This window comes from Homalodisca vitripennis, chromosome 7, assembly GCF_021130785.1.
Source record: "Homalodisca vitripennis isolate AUS2020 chromosome 7, UT_GWSS_2.1, whole genome shotgun sequence".
Taxonomy (NCBI): domain Eukaryota; kingdom Metazoa; phylum Arthropoda; class Insecta; order Hemiptera; family Cicadellidae; genus Homalodisca; species Homalodisca vitripennis.
Window position 1 is genome coordinate 59,611,997 of NC_060213.1, and position 12,538 is coordinate 59,624,534.

Genomic DNA, 12,538 nt, shown 5'->3' on the forward strand with positions numbered 1-12,538 from the left:
TTCACACATTCTTTGTGTATCAAAGAACAAAATATGGGTGTAGAATAAGTTTATTATTCTTAAAGGAAACATATTTTGTATGTGGCTATTCTAATGGGTCTTTGCACCACAGCTGGCTCTTAAGTGAGTAAAATTCATCAACCAGTCTTGGGTGACGAAGCAAAAGTACAGTTTTGGATTGTCTGCAAAAAACAAACTGATTCAGGTAATTTATGGAGAATTGTGTGTTTCTTTTAAAGAAAATAATATGTTTTCCAGTTAGAAGAAATCCTCCTTCAATCACTCAGGTAAGTTTTCAGCCCTACTTACCTGATTCAGTCAAAATCGTCTACTATCGGTTTCTGTTATCTATTTTCAGTTTAAAATATTTCCAGGGACATAGTTGTTTGTTTTTTTTTTGTCCTGATGAAGAAAATATATACACATACGCAGGACCTATTACGGTCAAGGGGAAGTAATACCTGCTTCCTATGTACTTTCGGTATAAGGGGGAAATCCTTATTAAGGTTATGCAACATTCCAAAATAATCGTTAAGGTTTTGCGTTACACTTGTTTCTTGGACTGTAGCCAGCGAAAGAATGAATCGTTGAGGCATTTTAGTGTTCATTTCTCTGTTTTTCCAAAAGCCACTGTTAAAATGCCATATCACAATGTCAACGAAGCCCACCAGTTTAAAGTAACTTATGTGAAAACATTCATAACTTTATATTTTAATTTAAACAAACTCTCCAATAATATAAGTTTTATTTTTGTGAGGCCTTTCGTACTCAATGAGAACATCTTCGGACCCACACAACTGAATACAAGTAATGTTTAAATTAATATATAATTTCCAATAAAAAAAGAGCTTCAAGAATGTATTCATAACTTTGTTCATTAAGGTTGGTTACATATCAGTGTTTAAATAATATTTAAAATGCATTAGATGATTTAAATTCGTCACTGACGCGATCTGGAGTAAACTTTTGATATTAACTTTTTATTTACTATATTATATTAAATAGTTTACTATATACTATATTATACTATATTAACTTTTTATAAATTTTAAATGTAAACAGATGTTTCAGCCAATTTGTCGACATAGAACTGAAGGTGTGAACAGCTGTTTAGTGCCAGTTTAATTTGGATTATAAAAAGTAAAAACTACAATTTTTCTAAATTCTAAAATATTTCAGGTAACTTTTCTTACATTTTACTTCATAAAAACCTTCCTCGGATTTCAATGGACGTTGTACAAAAAGAATTAACCAAATTGGTCCAGCCGTTCTTGAGATTTGCGCTTACCAACACATTTTGCGATTCATTTTTATTTATAAGATGAATGAAGTATATAGGAAAATCTTCAATACTGAAACATTAAGTTATGTTTAGAATCATAGAAAAACCGTAAGATCATAAAATTCCGGGAATCACTAAATCTCATATAATTACTAGATGTAACATTTTGAAGCTTGAGAAGTAGCTTAAAATCTTGTTAAAAGCAACATATAACAAAAATTGTTAATGGATGTGTTCATATTTCAGGAATTTTAGGTCATGTTTTTCCTATATAAATGAGACCTAAATGTGCATCCTTTAACTAACACATTAAACATAAACAATCGGTCATAAAGTAAATGGCCATTTTGTGGAACAACATACACTTATATGTTACAATTACGTCCATATTATAATAGAACCCTACAACTTCCACTATCAATATGAGGAGCTATGTAAAGTATTTTAAGGACTCAAAGTTAAAATGTTCAATAAGTCTTATTTTACTATTGCTAAGGAGTTCTCTGCTAACTCATGTTTTGGGAACCAATGTTTAATGATGCCTTTTGAACCACCTATGGCAGGGTCACTGGGCTTGGGAGGAAAAGTTTGGAGGTTAAACATACACAGGGTAATCATGCTCTTCATTGTTTGATAGCAATAACCACTGTATTCGTTCAAATACACCCATCACCACCGTTATGATTCTTATGTGAGGTAACCTAATGCGTGACGATATGAATTTTTTTCATATAGCAACTTCAAGCTCAAGCTGTTACTTCATCTAGTGACTATTATGTGACCCTTGGCTTGTAGTAGAGATGACTGGTGCTGTATGATAAGACAACAATTCCCTAGTTGATGGTCAATCAATATTGTATAATAGATAACTGAGATTATAAGTCGACCGATAAACTAGGATGAAAGTACGTCATTCGATAAACTAGGATGAAAGTGAGATTATAAGTCGACCGATAAACTAGGATGAAAGTGAGATTATAAGTTGACCGATAAACTAGGATGAAAGTACGCCATTCATTGGTTTTTTCAACCAGTCAACACAAAATCACTCCTAGTTTAAGTTATATCCTTTCAGTGAAAAATTCATAATTGGTACTAAATTGCCAATAGAGGACTACTCAGGCAATGTTATGTTCTGAAGTGCCCTGTGGTGCTATTATCAGAAGGTGTTGGTGTAGAAAGCGCACAGTTAACCCTTTTGGACAAAATGAATCCAGCCCCTAGTTCTTAGAAATAAGGAATTTTATGTACACAGAGTGCTTATGTGATCTGAGCTTGAATTTGGGAACTTGCTATCTCATAGGATGTTTTTCTTCTTTTGCCACGAGTGAAGAGTGGTGCTATAGGACCCACCGAAGCCCACACTGATGGTCAGGGGCATCTCCCATTGGTCTGGAATCTGAGGTCGGGAAGTACTCATTGGAAATGCCCCTGGCAAAATTGTCCGAAAAAACTGGTCTGAGTAAGGGCCTGCGCTCAACAAATTTCCATACTCATGAAATTGGTTTTGTTTAAGTTATCGAACTCAATGTTGCTTATATAGAAATGAAGCTTCATGTAAAACTTCAAATCTACAGGCTCTAGCTGTCTGGACAGGCCGAAATGAAAGCTTTCTTGCCCCTCGAGTGATATGCTTCGCTAACGCTCAGCCAATTAGATAATCCGATTTACCAGAAAGATCAAAGTTAGTCTGTAAATGTAATGGATGTGTAGGTGCTAATACAGTACACAGACATTTTACCGTGCCGTAAATAGAGCTTAGAGTTACTGTGGGTCAGCACTTTAGGTTATGAGCGCTTCCACAAATTGGGGATAAGGACGCAAAAAAATCATGGACTCCCAGTTCGTAAAGGGTGCATTTCCTGAAACTAAACCACTTAACGCATCAGTCGTCCGCGCCTTCCATACACACCAGACCGTTCTAATTCCCCTCCTTGGAGTAGACGATAACACGATTGCTGAATCAGTAGCATAATCCGATATCGGTGATATTGATGCCTGAATAAACAAGTGTCGCCAAATAGTGTGTCGGGCAGAGTGGAGGCGGCGGGTTATATTTCCCTGGAGTGAAACACATCCGGCGGAAGTAATAAGGCGGACAAACAGCTGCCTCATTTGATTCGATTACCGTGTTTGGCCAAGGAATGAGGAGTGATTCCCGGCCACGGGCGGATTCTCTCGGTTGGAGCTAGGGGAGAGAATATCTTCTGACCATGAGTGATGTCTAGTCGGAGGACTGTGTCATGTTTGTCTAGGTTGCCTGAAGGTCTTGAAGAAATGTAAATTGTAGCACAATTTTATAAAACTATACTCACTAGACTGGTAGGTATGAATTTTTCCTGCATCATGAAACACTGTATCATCGTAGTTAACACGACCCATTTTTTGTAAAATTGTACTGTAGAATAACCCAGGGACACGCTGTTCTTTTATAATATAGAACGTAAGCAGGCGCCCAGTTTACTCGCTAGTCAGTAGTGTCAACAGATTTGAGTAATGGGGGGGGGGCAAACTCATAATTTCATATTTCATACCCACAGCCGGATTTGAAGATTTGCCACTCCTGGCTAAGCTTGTAATAAAAATCAAATAAAACAGGTTGAATTGTCAACATTGAAGTTAAGCTTCTTATATTTGCAGTTATTGTTTTTACCTTAAAATATCAGATCTCACAACATTTATCAACTGGCAAATTACTAAAAAATCGTGAAAAGAAAGTCTAAACATTTCTGTTGGATTAAGGACAATCAACTTAAAGAAGATATATTTAGGAATTACAATACAATAACTTGACTCTGATTTTAATAATACTTAGATTTATGATTTAGGTCATCTGAAATTTATTATTTTGCACATATTTAATTCGAAATGTAAATAATAAAAAGGAAACGGGTCAAAATGAAATTCTCGATGAGAATGAATTGAGTTGTAATTTTTATAATATGAAATTAAACTATTAAATATTACAAATGTAATGTAAATTAAACACACAACACAAATCAAAAGGTCAGCCTAACAAATAAAAGAGGCGTATTTTCTAATTTTCCTACCAAAGACGTCATACACAAATTTGTCTAACCGCTAGGCATTAAATCATATGAAAAATAATAAATATTAATAATTATAATTAGTATATAAAAGAGATACATATATTCCTACCAGTTGCGACCTACCCAATTATGGTAACAAATTCCCCTAAACATCACATTATAAAAAAAAAAAACTCCTTAACTAAAGTTTTCTTTTACTGTCGCGTCCCGGAACATACCAAATTTCATTAATATTAGGACTACGAAATAAATGGAATATATGAAGCGAATGATTGTTTAAACAATTCCAATTTACAAATTATTAAGTTTACAAATTTATTACAAGTAATGTTTTTCTCATATTTTTAACTTTTGTAATTATTTTTTACTTGTTTACCAACATTTGCCGCCCCCTGATTTTTGCCGCCCTGGGCTTTAGCCCATTGAGCCCATATGTAAATCCAGCACGGTTCATGCCTCGTTATTGTTAATATGAGTATTATTCATCATGGTGTTTGGAAAATGGAATCAAATAAACTTAGAGAAATCGGCGAAAATTAGATTATCCAGTTAGCCTATTACAGACACAAAACAATTTCTTCCATTATAGCGTCCCCGCGACCTACTTAATTTAGTGTCTCTAACATTTTGCGATAGATAGCAAACATATTACTTCCCTATTTTATACGATAGGCGATCATCACTGTAAATACATAGGCTATACATTTAAATTAAATGTCACTTGTTCTTTGATATTTGTAAACACCTTTATAATAATAAGGGATTCGCTTCTGAAATCTATAATGAAATGTAGAATGCAAATTTCGACTGCCCATTTTGACGAAGGAACTGACTCGCGCCAGCTCCGCAGAACCGATCTCAGTTGTTTCGATCTTTAGGAATCAGAAAACAGAATCAGAATCTCTTTATTTCACAAACATCAAGTTTAGAAAGTGCGTCATATTTATTAACTTAAAACAATACAATGTTAAATATATTACAGAGTTTCATAATTTCTGTACAAAACTTCATCAATGGAGTAAAAGGATTTGTTAATGAACCAGTCTTTCAGTTTCTTATTTAGAGTTGTGGGTAGACTATTCTTGAGACTTGTTGGTAGGGCATTGGAAAACTTTGCACCGGCATAGGACGGCTTTCTCTGGAAGAGTTCTAGGCGATGGTAAACTGTTGGGAATGTCTTGTAGCCTATTATGTTGGTGGATGTGGATAAATCTCTGTAGACTCTATTGTACAGCATACATGATTAGGTACTTCAATTATATAGATAGAGGGTACTGTGAGTATTCCCCATTCCCTGAATGCTTCCTTGCATGACTCTCTTGGCTTCAGCCCAGCGAGTGAGTATCCGTACAGCACGCTTTTGTAGGACTAAAAACTCTCTGGAGATTCCCTCCTGATGTGCCTCCCCAAACCAAAATTCCATATCTTACACGACTTTTAACCAAACCAAAATTCCATATCTTACATGACTTTCAAAAAGTGCATAGTATGCGACTTTAACTGCCTATACAGTAGAAATTGTTCTAGTTCTTCGAATTGCATACAAATCTGATCCCAGTTTGCTACATAAAAACTCCACATGGGTAGTCCACAACAAGCATTCATCTATAATTACACCCAGATTTTTGTTGTATAGACTTGCTGTAAGTTTGGCAGTGGTGATAGCTCGTCTTTCTTTCTTCCCAAGATATACAATTTAATTTTTTTCCGCCGTCACTTAGAAATTAAATCCAATGAGTGAAATTTTCCAACAATATACAAAATTACTAATTCTAACCTTGCTATTTTCACATAACGTACAGATAAGGTTGTTTGAAATGTACGTACCAAGTTTCAAGTCCCTAGATAATTTCTGTTAAGAATTATCGCACAGACGGATGGACGTCGACATCATAGTTAAACTACTTAAACCATTAAATGAAAATAAAACAAAAACAAATATTGCTAAACTCTTTGTAAATTTTCGCACGCCCTATGTTCTTCTTCAGACAAACATAGTATATAAATATTTACAAACATATAATTACTAAATTAATAAAGAAAACTAACTCTAATCAAAAAATAAACAGTGTACAAATACTTCATAGCTGATGTTTCTTAGAAATACCAAAAAGTAAAAATACAAATCTGTCATGACTTATTAAAGGTTTGAACCGAAAGGAAATTTTGATTTTAAAAAAAGTTAATGATCAGTTTCGCTCCTTTTCGAATTAAATCTATTTATATTTTATTTGGCGTGTAATATTACATTAATATTATCTTTTAATTTATAATAATTTTTAATTCCCTCCTCATTGTGTTCTCTGTCATGTACAGTGAGGGGTTTGTCATCTCCATGATCATGCGATGTTCTTCGTTACAACCATGACCAGTAGAATCCAGACGTAGTTCATGCCATAACACTCCACTAGTTTTGAACAATGTGCTGATATTATGAAATGATATGTCCATTGGAAAAAAAGTTAATTCAGTGGTATAACTTGAATTATTTAAGTAAGTTAGTTAAAAATGGTTTAAATCTTCTTTAATAATATGTTGCTAATGAGCAATAGGCTACTATTTTAGAAAATTAAAAAGTTGTTATAATAGGTTGAATTGCGATTACAATATTATTCAGGCGGTTGTCTATCAGCCTGTGTGATAATTATGATAAAAAGGTCCTAGAAAGTTGAAACATATGGTTCTCTTGGTATTTATTGATTTTTAGTCAACAGGTCAAAGGAAAATACACCCCGTCTGTGTATTTACAGCTCTTGATTGTAAGGCCCAAGAAACGTTTAACGTACGGTTCTCTTGGCCTTTATTGATTTTGTAGTCAACAGATGAAATGAGACTACGCCCGTCTGGGAAATAGCTCTTCATAGTAGTAAGGTCCTAGAAACTTGAAACATACGGTTCTCTGGGTCTTTATTGATTTTGTAGTCAACAGATCAAATGAGACTACGCCCGTCTGGGAAATAGCTCTTCATAGTAGTAAGGTCATAGAAACTTGAAACATAAGGTTCTCTTGGCCTTTATTGATTTTGTAGTCAACAGGTCAAAGGAAAGCATGCCCATCAGTGAAATAGCTCTTCATAGTAGTAAGGTTCTAGAAACTTGAAACATACGGTTCTCTGGGTCTTTATTGATTTTATAGTCAACCGGTCAAAGGGAAGCTGTCTACGTGTCTGTCTGATCTTCTGTGTGACAACAGAAAAGGTTCCAGAGGCTTGAAACTTGGTACAGATGATCCTTTTAATTTAGGGAAAAGTCATAATGATTCTAACCCTGTCAAAAGGTTAAAGAGGAGTCTGTCCATTTGTCTTTTTCCTGTGTGGTAACTATTCTTAGTTACGTTCTGTAGCGTCATTCGATAGTCCATTGTATCAGTTTATTTAATTCGATTCTTAACGTAGTACAATTAACCTGAAAGATGATGGTCATCATCATCATCTTCCTTGCGTCAGAACGGGAACTAAAAAAAACTGTGATATCAATAAAAAATAACGTCTTTTATTGATGAAAATGGTTTTTTTAGCATTGCTGTTGAAGAAAATGATCTACATTTCCGAGTTTTATCAACATTTATTAATTTTATTTACAGCTGTTAAAATATGCCGGTACTGGATAGCTGAGGAGTAGTTGGGATCTTAGCTTATCACCTCTGGGGTCCGAGTTCGAATCCCGATTCGGATATGTGGATACAGAGCGAGAGCGTCATCCCATTCATGAGATAACAGTGCCCAAATGGGGACAAATAAAACTCGTGATGACACACATAAGAATGGGGGAGTACCTTGTAATAGGATACAGAGATAATGCTATGGTAATGGACGTCGATCCATCAAGCCGTGGTTAATGTGTTTGTATGGTTGTGGCCGATATGCAGGCAAACTGAACACTCGAGGTTTGCATCAGAGATCGTTTGATAGATCCGGGCGGGTGAAGGGTGGACGTACTTTGAGAAAATATCCGTTACACTTTAATGGATATAATAATAAATAACAATCAACATGTGTTATACAGGGTGTCCCGTAGCTCTTTGGACAAAAGGTATACCACGTTATTGCTCATGTCAAGACACACTCATTTTACCATACGAACATGGTCTTATACAGCACACATCTTTAAAACCAGCAATTTTTCTCAAGAATTAAATATTTTATAGAATCTTATCGCATAATATAGTGACACCAAAATGATTTAAATAGTATAACAAATGCCTGATTTAGAGCTGATGTACTTGAACAGGACATGGCCCAAATTTATAATCTCAGCGAACATCCAACAATACAAAAGTTTTAATGGCCGCAATTTTTAAAATAGTGAACAAAATATCATAATATTATTTTAGTAACTGACCTTGTTATCATAAAGATTTGAGCTAAATTTGATATAATTTAATCTATTACTTTGGTAATAGTTGTTTTTATAAAAACACATTCAGACAGACAGGTTGGAAACCAAGCATCGGAGAACTATGTTCATATGGTGAAATGTGTTTTTCTTGATCTGAACAATGTCGTGGTTTACCTTTGTCCAGAGAGATACGGGACACTGTATAATAAATAAACATCGTCATCTGAACAAGACTAAGATCGACAATAATAAAAAGAATAAATTAACAATGCAAAAGAATAGATTAAAATCATGTTGAGGACATTGCACTTTATTGGAGTATACATATGAGAGAACCAACAGTACCTATGAATGTGCGCATAGAATCACGGAAGTCAACAAATCACAGACTTTGTTCGTGGTTCGCAACGTCATGGGAACGTAGCCGTATAAGAGATAAAAAGTACTCAAGTGGACCAGTTCGAAAAGGTGTTGTAGCTAGTCGCTGATGGAACCTTGATCAAGTGAAGCTGGCGATAACTCCATTAAATGTCTTTCTTTGGCTGTGCCATAATATATTGTATAGAACAAGTCGTTTCTGGACGGATTGGAGTCTATCAATGATAACCAGTTGTTGTTGTTGGGGGGGGGGGGGGGGGTAAAATGTTTCAAGAATACTCCTAGTTTCATCTCACCAAAACCTTATATAAGGGGCGGTCTCTTAATTATCTAACGCTAAAATCGGAATTTTCAGATCCCCTCCCCCCCCATGTAACGGACACTAATCACCCTGAATAATTAGGTACGTAACGTGGCCATCGAGATCCCCTTGATTTATATTATTCTAAAAATTGTAATATAATAAAAGCAATATTAAAATCCATAGTAAAACTTGATTTATTAATATGAAACTAACATTCCTCAACTGTAGAGCATAGCTCTGAACTGTTTACTGTTTCTTCTCGGTATGTACATTTAACAAAATTTCAAATAGAAGGATCAAAAGTTCTCCTCTGTGTACATTTTAAGATATTTTAACTAAAATCTAAATACAACCATAACGTAACAAGACAATTACCGGTAGCCTACAGGCACGGGATTCACTATAATGTTAAGGCAATGCTATGCGGAACGAAAATCGTGATTCTACCCAGCTGAATTTAACGTGCCTTAACAAACAGATTTCTTTGGCACTTAACATAAATCAAAAGTGTTGAAGTGAAGGTTTTAAATAACTTTAGACATAGGCTAGTAATTTTCAATACGTTTCATTCATAGGTGTTGCAGGTTTACACTCTTATTGGATTATTAACTTGAACAATTAACAATAACTTCTGTACGATTAGGGAAGGAATTATCAAGGTTTTTGTTAATTTTTCTGACTTTTAATGAGTTTAAACACTATTATTATAAGTACTGTCCTATAATAATTTTAGTTTAGTAAGGACCTGGGTAGTACGGCAGGGCCCGGCAAAGATATGAGCGGCCGTACCTCCGCTACACACATTTAGTTTTAACAGATCTACCTTTTCCGTATACAATACACAAAAATATATAACGACCCAGCTCAGACAACATAGGAGACATATTAGTTTCAGTAAAAGTTACAATATCATAGTCGAGCTAAAGCTATTAAAATGATAAAAATATTCGTACTATCTTGATTGTCGGGAATCAAACTTTTTTGAAGTCATAACTTTTTGTACTACGGTACTTTACGAAGTCCATTATTCTTTTAAAAGGTTTTCTTATCCGGGACCTAAAAAGCTACAAAATAGAAACAACAGTATTTATCTAACTTACTGTTAAAATTACATTTTATTATGTCGGTTTTTGTTTTTTGCCTCCCAAAAGGAAGCGATTTCGGGGAGAAGAAGGCTACCATGTCCCTATCTACTATTTTACTAGGCTATGTAAGTAGGTATATACATACGTACGTATTATAAATATAAAGATTTAACGATCGCTCACGTGATCTGAGGTTGAATTTAGGTTCTGTCTCGAGGAATGTTTTTATTTTTTTCGCCAGAAGAGCGGGACCCTGTGGCCCGCATTGACGATCATTTCCGATCGATACTTTCCTGACCTCAGATCACGTGCCTGAGCGACCAACGTGATCTGACCGACGTCGGAAAAGTTGGACGGTCTGGGTTACTTGAATATATGTGTAGCCTATTAACAAGTAGTAGATAGGGACAATGGTGACCTCCTTCTCGCCGATATCGCTTCATTTCGGGAGGCAGGAAACAAGAACCAATCGTCATAATGACATATAATTTTCACAGTAAGTCAATTAAATTCTGTTATTTTTTATAATGTAGTTTTTTAGGTTGCTAGTTAGAAAAAATGTTGAAATAATAGTGGTCCCCGGATAATACCAAACTACCAATTTTTTTAGTGCCGTTAACATAATATGATAGTAAGATGAGATTCACTACCTTGGCACGACATTCAAGCTCCTTTCTTAGGCGGTCCATGTGCACCATTTAAAGCTTAGTTTTGTCTCCTGCCAACTCGACTCTGTCAAAAACAAAGGCTAGGCCTATAGTATTGAGAATATCACGAGAACCTTTCTTCATCAACTCATTCACTCTTGAAATGAAATGAAATGAAATATTTCTTTATTTGAGGCGAAATTAGGGCCTCATGGCCCTTTATTACATTTGACCTCATGTAGAAGCTAGAACAAAATATTCTTGTTTCTAAAAAATAATCAAACTAAATATTTCATTGTAAACATTATCAATATGAATAACAAAAAGTACAACTTTATTTAAGAATACAAACTAAAAAAGTGTACAATAATAAAAAGGTATATAAATATATTTTTAAACACATACTCACACGCAAAATAATAACATGTACTCGTATATAATGAATATTAGAAACACACTCTACTCATGCCAGTGCAACCGCAGCGAAGAGACCTATGCCGACCCCGCCCCAACCATCCGCCCCATATAGTACTCACTCAGCGACGCCACGAACCGAGGACGACTCTCTAAGGATGTAATGCTACGAGGAAGGGAATTCCACAGACGACATGCCGTTACTACCAAAGACTTGTCATGTACAGCAGTTCTGTGTAATGGCGTGCAGAGCACAGACGAGCCAGAGCGGGTTCTATCCACACCACTTGGAGATAAATTGGAAATCGTTTAAGAAATAATTTTGAAAGCCAGAATTTAAAATTGAATGGACCAATGTTAAGATTTGTATTGATTTGACGTAATTCAACTTTAAAATCTTTTAATTTATATAATAGGGTTTTATATGCTCATCTCTCCTAGATCAAATGCACATCTCATACAATAATTTTGGGTTCTCTGGAGTTTTTTCACCCAAAGCCAAAGTCATGTCGTTCATCACACTTTTACAGTAAGAAAAATGAAGCAGTATGTGTACTTTAACCAACAACAGTTTTATGTGAAATGGCAAAAAACTCTGCAGTTTTTTCAGTGAATGCATTGATGCAAAAACCTTCTTACAAGTCTCTGTTACTGCATCAGTCCAGCTAAAATTACAATTTATCATCAGTCCTAAGTTCCTAACTTTATCGTAATACGGTAGTACAGTTCCGTTTACAGTAACGTTACGTATAGATGTAAAATCGATCAAAGATCGAGAGCGGTAATGAGATATCACAATTGGTTTAGTTTTTTCGTGGTCTAGTTTAAGCCAATGTTTACTAGTCCAGTCCAGTACATTTTTTATGTCAGAGTTTATCATGGTAATGCCATCATCGTTATGGTGTATGTGAACGTGGACATGTATCTGGAGGTCATCAGCATACATGTGGGACTTGCAGTATACCAGTACCGTGCTCAAGTCATTAACGTACAACACAAACAAGAGAGGACCAAGTATGAAACCCTGAGGAACACCACAC